Source organism: Adiantum capillus-veneris, chromosome 11 (genome assembly GCF_014529385.1).
Source record: "Adiantum capillus-veneris isolate H3 chromosome 11, ASM1452938v2, whole genome shotgun sequence".
Classification (NCBI taxonomy): domain Eukaryota; kingdom Viridiplantae; phylum Streptophyta; class Polypodiopsida; order Polypodiales; family Pteridaceae; genus Adiantum; species Adiantum capillus-veneris.
Window position 1 is genome coordinate 59,459,253 of NC_140941.1, and position 13,708 is coordinate 59,472,960.

General features: G+C 43.6%; 3 pseudogenes; all 3 read right to left on the reverse strand.

Moving 5' to 3' along the window:
* Positions 1-10,222: 10,222 nt before the first annotated feature.
* LOC147447300 (uncharacterized) lies at positions 10,223-10,568 on the reverse strand (annotated as a pseudogene).
* Positions 10,569-10,929: 361 nt separating this feature from the next.
* On the reverse strand, positions 10,930-11,347 carry LOC147447301 (uncharacterized; annotated as a pseudogene).
* A 792-nt stretch (positions 11,348-12,139) lies between these two features.
* On the reverse strand, positions 12,140-12,628 carry LOC147447302 (uncharacterized; annotated as a pseudogene).
* Positions 12,629-13,708: the final 1,080 nt, after the last annotated feature.

The window sequence follows — 13,708 nt, forward strand, 5'->3', positions numbered from 1 at the left end:
AGATCAGAGGGTTCAAGGGTGAAGAGATGCATATAGATCTGAAAGAAGGTGCTAAATCAGTGCGGCAAAGGCTAAGAAGGATGGGTCAAGAGAAAATGGAAGCCTTGCGAGAAGAGGTGGACAAGTTATTGAAGGCAGGGTTCATAGTCCCTGTGGAGACCACAGAATGGGTGAGTCCAGTAGTAGTCAGTCCAAAGAAGGATGGGAAGTGGAGGATTTGTGTAGATTTTAAGCCCTTAAATGCAGCCACTAAGAAGAACCCATATCCTCTTCCATTCATCGATTAGATATTGGATTCAGTGGCAGGTTATGAGAGGTACAGTGTGTGTGATGGTTTTTCAGGCTATTTTCAATTGAAGATTGCTCTTAAAGACCGCACAAGGACAACTTTTATTACGCCATGGGGCTGCTATTGCTACACAGTATTGCCATTTGGGTTGTCAAATGGACCATCTTTCTATCAAGAGAGAGAAAATTGGGTATTGGAACCATTCATTGGTAGTTTTGTTAAAGCTTTCATGGATGACTTCTGTGTCTACAGCAGTAGGGTTGAACATCATGAGAAGTTGCAGATGGTATTGGCTCGATATAATGAATGTGGAGGACAACTAAATCCAAAGAAATTTCATCTAGCACAGCCAAGGGTGAAGTTATTAGGCCATATGGTGTCAAAAAATGGCATTGAGGCTGATCAAGATAAGGTTAAGTCTATTATTCTTCTTCCATCACCTACGAGTACGAAGCAATTGGCAACTTTTATACACAAAGTGAAGTACATGGCACGATTTATTCCATTGTCTTCGCAGCTTCTTTATCCATTACAGCAAGTGGCAAAGCATGATCCATTGCAATGGGATGACAAGTGTGAAGAAGTGTTTCAAGAGGTAGGTGGTTACGTGGGGCCCACATGTGTACAGGTAGGACAACATGTACATAGTGCATCCATTTTCACTATCACCAGTACCAGTGTGTTTTTTCTACAATAAGGAGGAGTTGGTAGCACATAAAAATTCTCGAGGAAGCTATCCGCAGGCCGACGATATGAGGTAAGCAGGTGCGTCAGATCGCAACTAGTGGCGTCAGGAGGGCGAATGGGGTCAATACTTGCACGTGGAGAAGTACGGACACAACGTGGGTTTTTTCTTGTGAGAGTTATGCAGAAAGTTCATCATTAGGACCACTTTTTGGGGCCACTTCACGTGGTTGCGAGATGCATTATTGAAAATAAATGAGTGTCAGGTGTGCGGATGATGCAAAAAGGTGACAACTATGCACTGCGAGGTTAGTTTTTGGCATGTTCGGGGTCCGTTTGAGGTCATCTAAAACTCCAAGGGTGCCCAACTAATAAAGCTAAGTGTGGGAACTGAAAAAATGAGAGAAGACCAGAAAAAACGTGGAGAAGGGAGAAGGAACAGCCGTAGGTGCGTTTTTGCTCATTTTGGAGCCTGTTTTGGCTGTAAACTGCTCATCTGATGTCGGATTTGAGCACTTTGACATTGTAGACTGGGGTTTTGGGCCGTTCCGAACGCGATGGCACTGTCCATTTTGCCAAATTCCTCACTCTTTTTCTGTTGTTTTTGCTGTGTAAGTTTCTCCTATGAACGAAGCTTCCGCTCCAATTTGTGATTGTATCTGGTATCTTTTACCCATATTGTGTGAGTTGTTTGCCCCATTGGTGTTGGCACAAGCTCATTTGTATCTAAACATTAAAAATTCTCCTCTTTTGAGATGAATTTTTGGGTGTGTATGTGTGTATGTGTGTGTCTCTGTGTGGAATGGGCAAGTGGATAGTCTCTCTCCTCTCACTCCATAGGTGTGTTTCCTGTCTCGGCCAGGTGGTTGTGTAATCCGAGTGGTGCCCCATAGTGTGTGTGTATCTTCCCAAGAGTGTGTGTCGGTTCGTTATAGAGGCATTCTGTGTGTTTTCATCCCGCTCACAACGCCTCAACAAAATGGTGTTATTGAGAGGAAAAACAAGTCACTTATGGAAACGGCAAGATGTATCGTCAAAAGTCAAGCTTTGTGGCATTCATTTCGGCTTGAGGGCATCATGTGTGCCACTTATGTACTAAACAGGTGTCCTACAAAAGCTTTGCAGTTTGTGACTCCATATGAAGCATGGCATGATAGAAAGCCTTCTATTGAGCACATGCTTGTGTTTAGTTGTTTTGCATATGCTTGTTGCCACAAACACATGACAAAAAATTGGATGATAAGGCTTTCAAATGTATTTTTGTTGGTTATAGTGCTAAAAACAAAGGGTACATGTTGTATCATCGACAAAAGTGTATCTTGGTCTCATGGGATGTCGTGTTTGTGGAAGATTATGTTCAGCCCTTGTTGTCATGTACTAGAGACAGTAATATACGCTCACATGACATTTATGACACTTTGTTGCCTCTTTTCAGTGGTGGAATTTCGAATGTAAATTCCAATGAGGTAAATGTAGAGCCTATGGGGGTTTCCAAAAATGTTATAGATCAGCCTATTACTAATGCATATGTACATGATGTACTTGATGAGGAAAGGGCTGAGAATGAGGAGGCTAGAGGTATGCCTAAATTGCAACCATTAGAAAGTAAACTACAGATACGTGCAAAAACATGGTGAGAAGCTGGGAAAAATCCGGTAGAGTTTCCTCTGAAAACTGAGCAAAAACTCAAAAAACTCACCAAGTACGCATAGAAATAGACACTCATTGTCTCAGTAGAAAAATCCACAAATGGCATACATAGCATTGCCAAAACCCTGGATAAATAGCTCACTCCTAACCCGAGTGGCTCTATGGATGTATACCTATCCAAAAACATCTATAAACCTGCAAACCTACTACCTGTGAGCTATAGATTGCTCAAACTGTATCCGCATAATGCATACATAGCATGAAACTGCACCAAATCATGCAAAAAATTCTCTCGAATGCAAACCGCTGGGAAACTGGCACACACTACCTCATCAGTCGGTAAACTCGTCGACCGAAAACACCTGCCAAGAGCTCAGTATGCTCAAGGGAAAAACTCGTTCCGGAATGGACCATCGGAGCGGTATGTGCCGTCGAAGCCAAAAACTAGAGAATTGTCGAAGCCAATTAAAACATCATGGAGAGTACGTCGAAGCTGGGTGGATGGGGGCTAGTGTAGAGCTGATGCCGCTCTCGCTCTATGGTCTCTTGCTCGGTCGAGGTTGGGAAGCAGGGTATGTACGTCGGTGCCATCTTCCACCGTCGGGCGGAAGCACCGATGCTATGGCCACCTGTGCTCGAAGCCAAGAAAATGCTCGATATCGCCTTCGTCATCGGGCAAAGGCACGCTAGCAGAATAGCCGCTTGATTGGAGTTGAAACCGATGCCGAGCTAATGTCAAGAGCCGAGATGATTCAAAACGCCAAGAAAACCGCCAAAATTGGTGTCAAAACCAATGCCAAGAAATAGAAGAAACTCGCCAAGAAGATCGTCGAAATTGGGCCAATGTCGGGTGATGCTCGGGCTTACTCACCTCTGTGGCCGCACACGCCTAAAATTCTCTCTCTGTACCTCTTTATCTGGCTGGCCGTGCTTCCAATGCCAGCATTTTTCTCTTGCTTTCTCTTTCTCTCATGCCCTTGGTGAGAGGAGCTCTCTCTCTCTCTCTCTCTCTCTCTCTCTCTCTCTCTCTGCTGTCAGGTTCTATTTCTCAAGCTCCCTTCACCCTTAGACTCAGGTGTGTGTGAGCCGGGGCCGGAGAGTGGAATGGTCGCACTGTTGAGGAGTCAGGGTATGGTCAGGGGCTGGGTGGAAATAGTCCCTTGCACCCGCACTCAAATTTTTGTTTTCAAGTTTAAACAAAAAATTCAAAGTTTGTCGAGCTGACGAGCCTGTGCACTGTCGAAAACTTCCTCTTTCTGACAACCTGCAGAAAACGACCTGGCGAGTGTATGTGAGGGGTCATCCCCTTCTGCTGCTCTCTAGCCTCTCCTTAACGCTGCCAGATACTACCCAAATTGCCCCTCTCTGCCTGAACCTGGCTGCCCTTCTAGCAATGCTGCCTGAGAGTTGCATGGAGTGTGTGTACAGACCTGCAGTTTCAAATGCAAGCCTTAATTGCTGCTCCTGCCCCAGAGTTCCTAAACTCCAAGCTCTCACAGTTCACCTGCTGCAGCCCGATTTCAATTTTCTGATTCCTTGCTTGCAAAATGCCTTTAGATTTGCCTAATTCTGCACTGGCTCGGATTCAGTGCTCGTAGCCTTGCCTTGAAATGCTCTCAACCATTCCCTGCAAAGCTTTGCCGATTTTGGTGATATGTTCACTATTCTGATTTTCCCCTACAGATTCCCTTGCAAGCTCAATTTGATGCTGCCAATTCTAAAGCCGATTAAAAATTTTCCCCCTATTTCCATGCTCTGCTTGGGTTGCACCTTGATTCTCTTGCCCGAGAGCTCGTAGCTCTCTATGTCGGCCTACAGATCTCCAATCCTATTTGCTCCAATTCCCTGAGAATGCTATGCACAATTCTCTGTGACCCTACAAAAGCTCCCAAGATTCCCTTCGAGCCAAGAGGGGCTGCGTGCGAGATCCGCCTGATCTCCTCCGATCAAACTCCGATCCGTGTCTGTTACGACCGCCAAGCTCAAGCTTGAGCTCCAACCTCCGCCATAGCCGGCAAGCTCCATCGCTTTCGAGTCTGTCGTCGGGAAGCGGTCGCACATGCGGTTCACCAATGTAGCTTTGATACCACTTGTTAGTGCGTACACGGTGCGGTGCAGTGCATGCGGGGAAGGGGAGAAGCATGAGATGGTGTGGGTGGAGAAACCTCTCACGAACTAAGAGTGAGGAGCTCCTTATTCATATGTATATAATGAATAAGGGCATGCACACACAATGGGCGAGCTGTCGAAAACTGGACATCCGGCCCCGAGCAAAGGTGCAGCGCCTTTACCCCAACAAGGGCTAACTTATCTTTCCATTGCACACTAAGCAATATACTTGTTGTTGTGTGCCTTGAGCTTCCTTCATCTTCTCCAAGTTGTGTGTGTTTCCCTGCAACCCTAGCTCCAACATTTCTTAGGTTCATAGCTCCCTTGTGAAATCATGCTCACAGGTAAAAGCTCTTTGTGACATTGTAAGTCTCTTGCTGTAAAATTATGTTTTAAATACTCGGGGGATTCACCATGGAAAACTTACCGCACCACGTAAGTGTAGAGGAGGGTGTTTTTTTTACAAGTTACATAAGCGTATAAGTTAGGGGCAGGTCCCCAATAATTTATCACCCAAGCTAAAAAATAAGGAAGGGGGGTATCATATTGTGGAAGGGGGGACCTGACTCGGGTTGATTACTTGTAACAATTGGTCACCAATGTGCACTAGAACTTGGATGAATTTAGGGGAAGTTTTATATCAGGTCACACATCACATTTTGCATCAAGCAGGTCATAGAGATAAGGGCTGATTTGGAGCAGGTCAAGGGTTGATTTACACCAACTTTGGATGGGTCAGAATTGGACGAGTAGCCGGAGTACAGACTCAGATCAGGCACATAATTTGAAAGTCAGACTAAGGCACATTGAGGGTACATCTAGCTATCAACAAAAGTGGTTCATTAGTACATTGCCAGTCACTATGCTACTACACACTCTTTGACTAGTTTTACTCAGTTAGACCATGTGAGACCTAAATTTTATATATAAGATAGGGGTATAATAATTTTCTTCATTGATTGTCGTATAAGCGTAGAAAGGGCGTCATATTCCCTAATATGAGTCGTATATAGGAACAGTGAGGGTAGTCCTTGTCTAAGGTAGCTTCATCCCCATTCTTCAAGATAGTCCCGCCACTAGACAATGTGTTCTCTAAGAATTCTATTTTGAAGGACTTTCTGGGTTGGAGCTCCAATATATTTTGGGTGGGCATGATAATTTGTTCATCATCGAGGAGCTGGTCATCGCTAGGAATGTAGGGTTTTGATAAGCTTACATGGAACACATCATGCAATTTAATATTTAATATGATATGGCTACATAGTACTTAACTTGCATGGCCACCCTACTGGAAGTGCTCCAGAGGACATTCTCTTCCAATTGGACCATACTTGGTTCGGGCACCCGGCCACTCTTGGGTCGCCCATCGGCACGTGCCTAGTATGGGCACATTGGTTGGCCATGGTGGGTCTCGAACCACGAAGGCCAAAGAGGTAGCATTAATCATAAAAAGTGTGTCCATCCTATGGCCACCCCCTTTTTGAGCATTGAAGAGCTACAAACACATCAATTCTTTGGGTGGCCTGGGAGCGATCATGGGCTGGGGCTAATGGATGAGGTCTAATGGCCGTCCAGTGGCCAACTAGGCGGCTAGTGGCCAGACTCACCAAGAGCTTCCCTAGGACACTAGTAGCAGTTATTTTCGAAAGACGGCACATATCGTATGTGTGTCGACTATAGAGCACTAAATAGGATCACTATCAAGAATAGGTTTACCGTTCCACAGGTAGAAGACCTATTTGATAAGCTACAAGGGTCCACCTACTTCAGTAGGATTGACCTAAAAAGTGGCTATCATCAAATAAGGATAGTTGATCAAGACATTGTAAAGACCGCATTTCGCACTACGTTTGGTCTTTATGAATACATTGTCATGCCTTTTGGCTTGACCAATGCACCAGCCACATTCAACCGCTTGATGGAGAAGCTATTCAGACCTCACTGAACCTTTACTGGAGTGTTCTTTGATGATAGCATCATCTACTCTAATTCATTAAATGAACACAAGCGACATCTCCAGGTAATATTTCAAGTTCTAAGAGAGAATAAACTTTATGTTAATCGAAAGAAAAGTGATTTTTTCTTGCAAGAGATTTAGTATTTAGGTCACATTATCTCTCAAGATGGCATCCAAATGGATCCATCAAAGTTAGAGGTAATAAAAGGATGGCATAAACCAAGGAATCTTCATGAGTTAAGAAGCTTTATAGGTATGTGCGCATACTATAGACGCTTCATAGAAAAGTTCTCACTCATAGCAGGACCATAACATGATGTAACAAAGAAAACACTAGGTACACATGGTCTGCCAAGGAGAACAATGCTTTCGAAAAGCTTAAATAAAAGCTTATCTCTCAACCTGTGCTTACACTACCGAATCTCTCAAAGCCATTTGAGGTCCAATGTGATGCTTGTGGTGATTGCCTTGGAGTTGTTTTGCTTCAAGAAGGGCACGCCATAGGCTATGAAAGTCAAAGTCTCAACCCTGTTGAGCAAGCTCTTGGCATATATGAAAAGGAACTCCTTGCAGATCTACATGCCTTAGACTCATGGAAGCACTATTTATTGGGACTCCTTTCATTTTGCGAACGGATCACCAAAGTCTTAAGTACTTCATGAAGCAGACCAAGCTCTCCGACAAACAAATGAGGTGGGTAAATTTCCTTTCACAATTTCATTTTCATATTGCTCACATTGCTGACAAGCATAATCAAGTAGCCGATGCACTCTCAAGACGGCCGAGAGTGAATGCGGTTTCCATAGAAACTCACAATGATCTATCTTCTATGATAGATGAGTATGCTATTGATCCCAATTTTAGAGATGTGATTTCAGCCCTTGCACTAGGGAAGAAAGAGGAACCATTTACTTTACAAGATGGTTATCTTCTCTATGGCAATAGACTATGCGTTACTAGCTCACTACGTGAGAAAGTAATGTATGAATCTCATGATCCTCCTTATGCAGGGCATAGAGGGATTTAGTCTACCCTAAAGGGGATCCAAACATATTTCTATTTGCCTACCATGAAAGCAAACATACAAGAGTATGTTTCTAAATGTGTGGTATGCCAAAAGATGAAGTTTGATAGAGGAAAGCAACTTGGATTTCTTCAACCTTTGCCAATCCCTAATTCACCATGGGAGAGCATATCCATGGATTTTATCTTTGGATTGCCTAAGTCTATCCATGGGAATACGGGAATAAGGACGATAGTAGACAGGTTCAATAAACAAGCTCATTTTAGACCTGTCAAAATGACTATCAAAGCCCATCAAATGGCAACCCTCTTCATTTCACAAATCTTCAAGTACCATGGCTTGTCAATGTCCATAGTGTCGGATAGAGATCCTAGAATGACCAGTAATTTCTGGAAGGGTCTCTTTGAGAATTTAGGAACAAGGCTAAACTTCTCTTCGGCCTATCACCCACAAACGGATGGCCAAAGTGAAATAGCTAACCTAACAATTTTCGATCTACTAAAAGCCTATGTAATGGAAGTAGATCAAAGATCCCAATGGGAGAAGTACTTACCCTTAGTGGAGTATGCCTATAATAACATTGTACATACTTCCACGGGAAAAGCACCTTTTGAGGTAATTGAGGGAAGATCAATAAGTCCCTTGCTACTTAAGGTACACGGGAAGATCTTCACTGCATATGAGTATAGCTGAGACCTACAAGAATCTTTCCAAAAGATTAAGGATGCTATCTCTATCTCATAGCAAAGGCAAAAGGCTGCTATTGACAAGCACAAAAGAGTCCAAGCCTTTAAAGAAAATGATTGGGTCTTACTCAAATTCCCAAGGCTCGATTAAGGCACACAATGGGCAAGAATCCTACGGGACACCAAAAGTACTATGTTAAGTTAGCAAAAAGGTACTATGGTCCCTTCTAGATTCTTAGGCCAATCAATGAGATGGCCTATCAACTCAAGTTGCCCAACCATTGGCTCATACACAATGCTTAAATGTGAGCCTACTAAAGCCTTACAAAGGAGATCCACCTCAAGAACCAACTATTGAAGACCCACCGGAGATCGAGGACCAAGAAGAGGTGCTCCAACTCGATTTCTCTGACATGAAGACAAAGTACTAAGAGGCGGTAAGATGCTTTTGAAGATGCTAGATAGATGCAAGGTATACAATTAAAGGATAACCTAAACCTTGTCAATGCTTAGAATGCTTCCCAAGAGTAAGCAAATGTACAAATGTTAAAAATGAACAAAATTTTTGTCTTATAAGACTCTCTTTTTCTGTATTGTGCACAAAAATGAAGTAGTATGCATGCTTAGATCAAGTTTACGGAGACGACGTCTCCCAAGTAGAGCTTGTCACTCTACTATGGAAGATAATAGGACTAATGTGCAGACATGCTTGCGGCAGTCTCAGGCTCTCAAGCGCCAAATGGACTAGTCATCCATTGTGGAATGATGTCATAGGGTAACTTAGGGATCCTCTACCCGCTAAGAAAAGGACTAATGAATATGCTTTATCTTCTCTACCTCATAGTCGAGGACGACTATGATTTCAAGAGAAAGGTAATGTCATAATAATCAATATCTAATTCTCCTAAATGATTTTCTCATGTTAAACTGATCATTTAATATGGGGAAGTGCCAGGGGAGAAAAAGCTAGAATATTGGCTAAGCTAGCAGACCGGCCACAGTAGGGATCCAAAGGGGGGGCCATCTGTAAAAGAGCCATATGCAACAATGGGCTTAAAAGACCCTAAGGTTCAACCCATTAAGACTTCCAAAATGCTAAGGTTCCAAAAATTCAAAGGTTGTGTCCAAAGGTCAAACTTGGGGGGAATTGGATGCTTTGTGTGTGTCCCAAAAGTCTTTAGCAATCCCTACATGAGAAGGGGCGAGCCTTGCAAGTAGGGGATGAGAGAGAAACTCTCTCTCTCACACACACAAGCTCCCTTTACACAAAGGGAATGACGGACACATGTCAACTCCCTAGCCCAGATGCCCACAAGGTGTACCCAATTCCTATTGGATGGTGTATTATTGCCCTTAACTCTCCCATTTAAACATCATTCAACTCTGACAAACAGTCTGACAAACACTCTGAACATTCACAAAATTTCGCCATTGCTACAAACTTCAGTACAGACTTGCAAACATACTCTGAAAAGACTTGCTGCTTCCATTATGCATTCAGAATACTACAGTGATGAGAATACAGAAAGAGAAAGAAGACAACAGTGTTGACAAAACATTCTGCACTTCCTTAATACTGCAAGAATCCGCCATTACATCCTCTTCATCATTGTAATGTGAACTACCTATTTCCAAACACCCCTTGACATAAATAAACATCCCTACACTTAAGATCCCAAAAGACACACCCCATATTAAGGTTCATTACATAGTCACTTTTAAAAGCAAAATCCTACTCTACCGAGGTGTAGCCTTAACACTTGGCACAACCTGGTGGCTTGAGCCATAGGCTGACCTCGGACCCATGATCCCTTGATCCATGTTCAACCACTTTGATTTTCTGCATTCAGTCCCTGCTTCTGCTCCACTTCAACAATTGCATCCTCTCCCACAGGTAACTATATTGCCAGCGGTTTTGCATCCACATCAACCACAAGAACTGAACCTTCTGCCGACTGTCTCCATGCTACTCTCATGTAGTTCCTGCACATTTGCAGCTTGTGCTCCCATTTGAATACTAGTCTGCTACTCCATCAACTGCTTTCGGATTAATTCCAATTGCATTTCCAATTCATCATTCCGCGCACGCAGCTCGACATTCTCCTTGCGGACCTTATGCTCTCCAGCAGCTTCAAACCACGACTTGTACTTATCAATCTGCTTTGCCATGTGTTCTTGAAGAAGCCCTGCTTCTTGGTGCCACAATTCCTTGGTATAATCAAACACCTCTTTCTTCAAAACATCCACATCTGCATCAGAGATCAATACACCTGTGACACCCTGGCCATCCAAAGTGGCCCTCTCCAGATCCACCAATGGAGTTAACCTATTCATCAAGAAATTGTTATTTGTAATAAGATGTCAATCTTATCCTCCACTTCATGAAAACTGCTTCTCTGTGGCCTCCTTAAGCCCATTTGCCCATATCTGAAACTCTTGTGCAGTTCCTGCCATCTCAGAAATCTGATTACGCATATCCACACTGACCCGAGCTAACTCCTCTTGTAATAATGTCTTCTCCTTCAATACTTCATCCACCCGGCTCTGCAGGTGACTGACTTCACACTCCAAGCTATCAATGTGTTCCCCCTCAGCCTTTTGTATCTCAAGGGTGAGGATCATAGCCTCCTGATTGCAGATAAACCGATTCAAGTCCGACAACATCATCTTGAACTAAGAACACCCCATCCAACTTAACACTTGCCGGTTTAGCAAAAGGGGTTGTTTTAATGGCTTGTGTCACCGGGGTCTGTTCCCCTGAACCCTCATGAACCTTCCGCGGAAACAGAGTTATGGTACGGCTCTGGGTGTCGATTTTTGGCAATCCTGCTCATAGAAGGGAAAAAAGTGACCTTCCCTAATGACGGCACCTTCTCATCTGTGCCAGCTTCTGCTGCCGACTTACTTCCTTGGCCCAATGCAGATTCAAGCTTGTCTCCACTAGGCATATCCCAATCTAACTTCCGACGCTTTGCATCACCCAAGCTCTGCACATCTGGACTCTTAACAAAGCTCGGTGGTGTGGGTGTGAGAGGTACCTGCAGCACATAGGAGAAAATTGCCTGCAAGTAAGGAGATACCTTGGTAACAGACGGTGACCTCCTTTTATCCCTTGGCTCTGAAAGCTGCAGTGTGTCAAAAATGAAGGATGCCCAATCCACCTTCTGCCCTCGTTCTGTTTGATACATTGGGGCAAACGCCTCTTTGGACATATAGGCGGTTTTTTCCAAGAAACAAACCCTATCCAAATACCAAAATAAGTGAGTACTGCGGAGTTTGCCACAATTCCGCACCATATAATAAGCCCTACTGCCAACTGGCTGCCCAAATTTGGACCTCATCACCGCATCTGTCACTTTCTTTACCTCGTGCAAAGGATTGTGAGCAACCTTGAAGACCTCTACCACCAACTTTGGGGAAATGTCCTTTCCCTCCATGATATAGCCAGCATTTTCCCTAAGGTGGCAAAGCTACGGCTCTCCAAATTCATTCTTCTCCCAAAATGCCCATGGTAAACATGCATACTCATAAAGGCCAACCCGGCGCAGCCATACCTCTATTTTATGATCATGAACGTCAAATATCTCGTCGACCTCCATCTCCTCCAAAGCATCGTCTCCACCAGATTCTGCCCCCTCAATTTCCTCTACGCTCTGAATACTTTCTCTGCGGGGGCGTAACAGCTCTTCCATGGCCATCTTCATTGAACGGGTTTGTGTCATCTCCTCCTCACCTAGCTCCTACTGTTTAGGCACTGCAGATTTTATGAAGCTTTCAAAAGACATGGTGTCGAAGGTGATAGGAAACTCACGCACAGTGGTAAAGCTTCTTTTGACGACGAACGCGGGATACTTGCATGCAAAATGGGTGTGGCCTTTCACCTCAAATCGTGAGCTGACCATCCCATGATGGTCCTTATTCTGAAATTGCGTGTTAATACCCCGCACACTTGTGTTGATTGGACCACTCACTTCAAGGGAATCTCCCTTAAAAACATTCCGCGTCGTAAACTAGTGACTTCCTTGATGACATAACCCCTGGAAAATTCCACCCAATGCAATTCCGCTGCGGATTTTTTCCAATACCACACTTTTGTCAGAACCAAATCCGACCACATTCTGCGACATGAACCCACTGCTGGACACTGTATGGTTTGCCAAAGAGTCCTCCTTAAACTCCAACACTGGTTATACCCATTTCACTCCAATTTCCTCAGCCTTGTTTACCATCCATCTTGGAATCTCGAGAATCTTGCCATAAAATTTATTCATCCTAAAGCCATTGACCGGTTTCACAACAGGTGTACCAAAAACATCCCTCAATCTGACTGTTCCTTGGCCTAATTTTTCTACAATTTGATAAGGCCCAAAGTACCTTAACTTCAGTTTTCCTGGGTGTGGTCCCAACTTGGAATTGTACAACATCACCCAATCACCCTTCTGAAAAATTTTGAACTTAACCTGCCTCGTCATCCAAGCTTGTCGTCTCCTTTTTCCAATATCTATTGCATATTCACTATGAATCCGATCCTCTTCCAACTTCAACAACTCCCTCTGTCTATGCAACACACAATCCTCAAGACTCAGCCTATGTTAAACTGCCAATCTCAGACTTGGAATCACATACTCCATGGGAACAACAGCCTCAATCCCATAAACCAATTTGAAAGTTGTCATCCCTGTGGAAACCTTATATGCTATACGAAACGACCATAAAATTGAATCCAATTTGTCATCCCAATCCTTTCTATTTTTTGAGACAATCTTTTTTAGAATTCTCACTAGCACCTTGTTTGTACTCTCAGCTTGACCATTTGCCTGCAGATGATATGGAGTTGACTTCTTGTGAAAAATCATATGTGTAGCTTTCAACTTGGAAATTACTGAATTCACAAAATGCACACCCTGATCTGACACTAACTCAATGGGACATCCAAATCTCGTCATAATGTTTGTAAACAAAAATCTAGCCACACTGGTTGCTTTATTATCCCTCAAAGATATTGCTTCCACCCATTTGGTAGCATAGTCTGTTGCAACCAAAATGTATCTTACTCCTGTTCTGCTAGCTTTCGGTGATATTGGCCCAACAAAATCTAATCCCCACTTTTGAATGGTTCAAGTGGTAAAACTGGGTGATCCTGCATCTTGCATGATCTTTCTCCCTATTATTTCTCCAGAAAAATGTCCTCCTGCTGTTCCATAATGGGCTTCCTGTAAAACCGCTTTCTGCTCCTCATCGGGCACACATCTCCTAATGATCTGATCTACTCCCTTTCTATACAATGCTTCAGCAATAATCAGAAATGG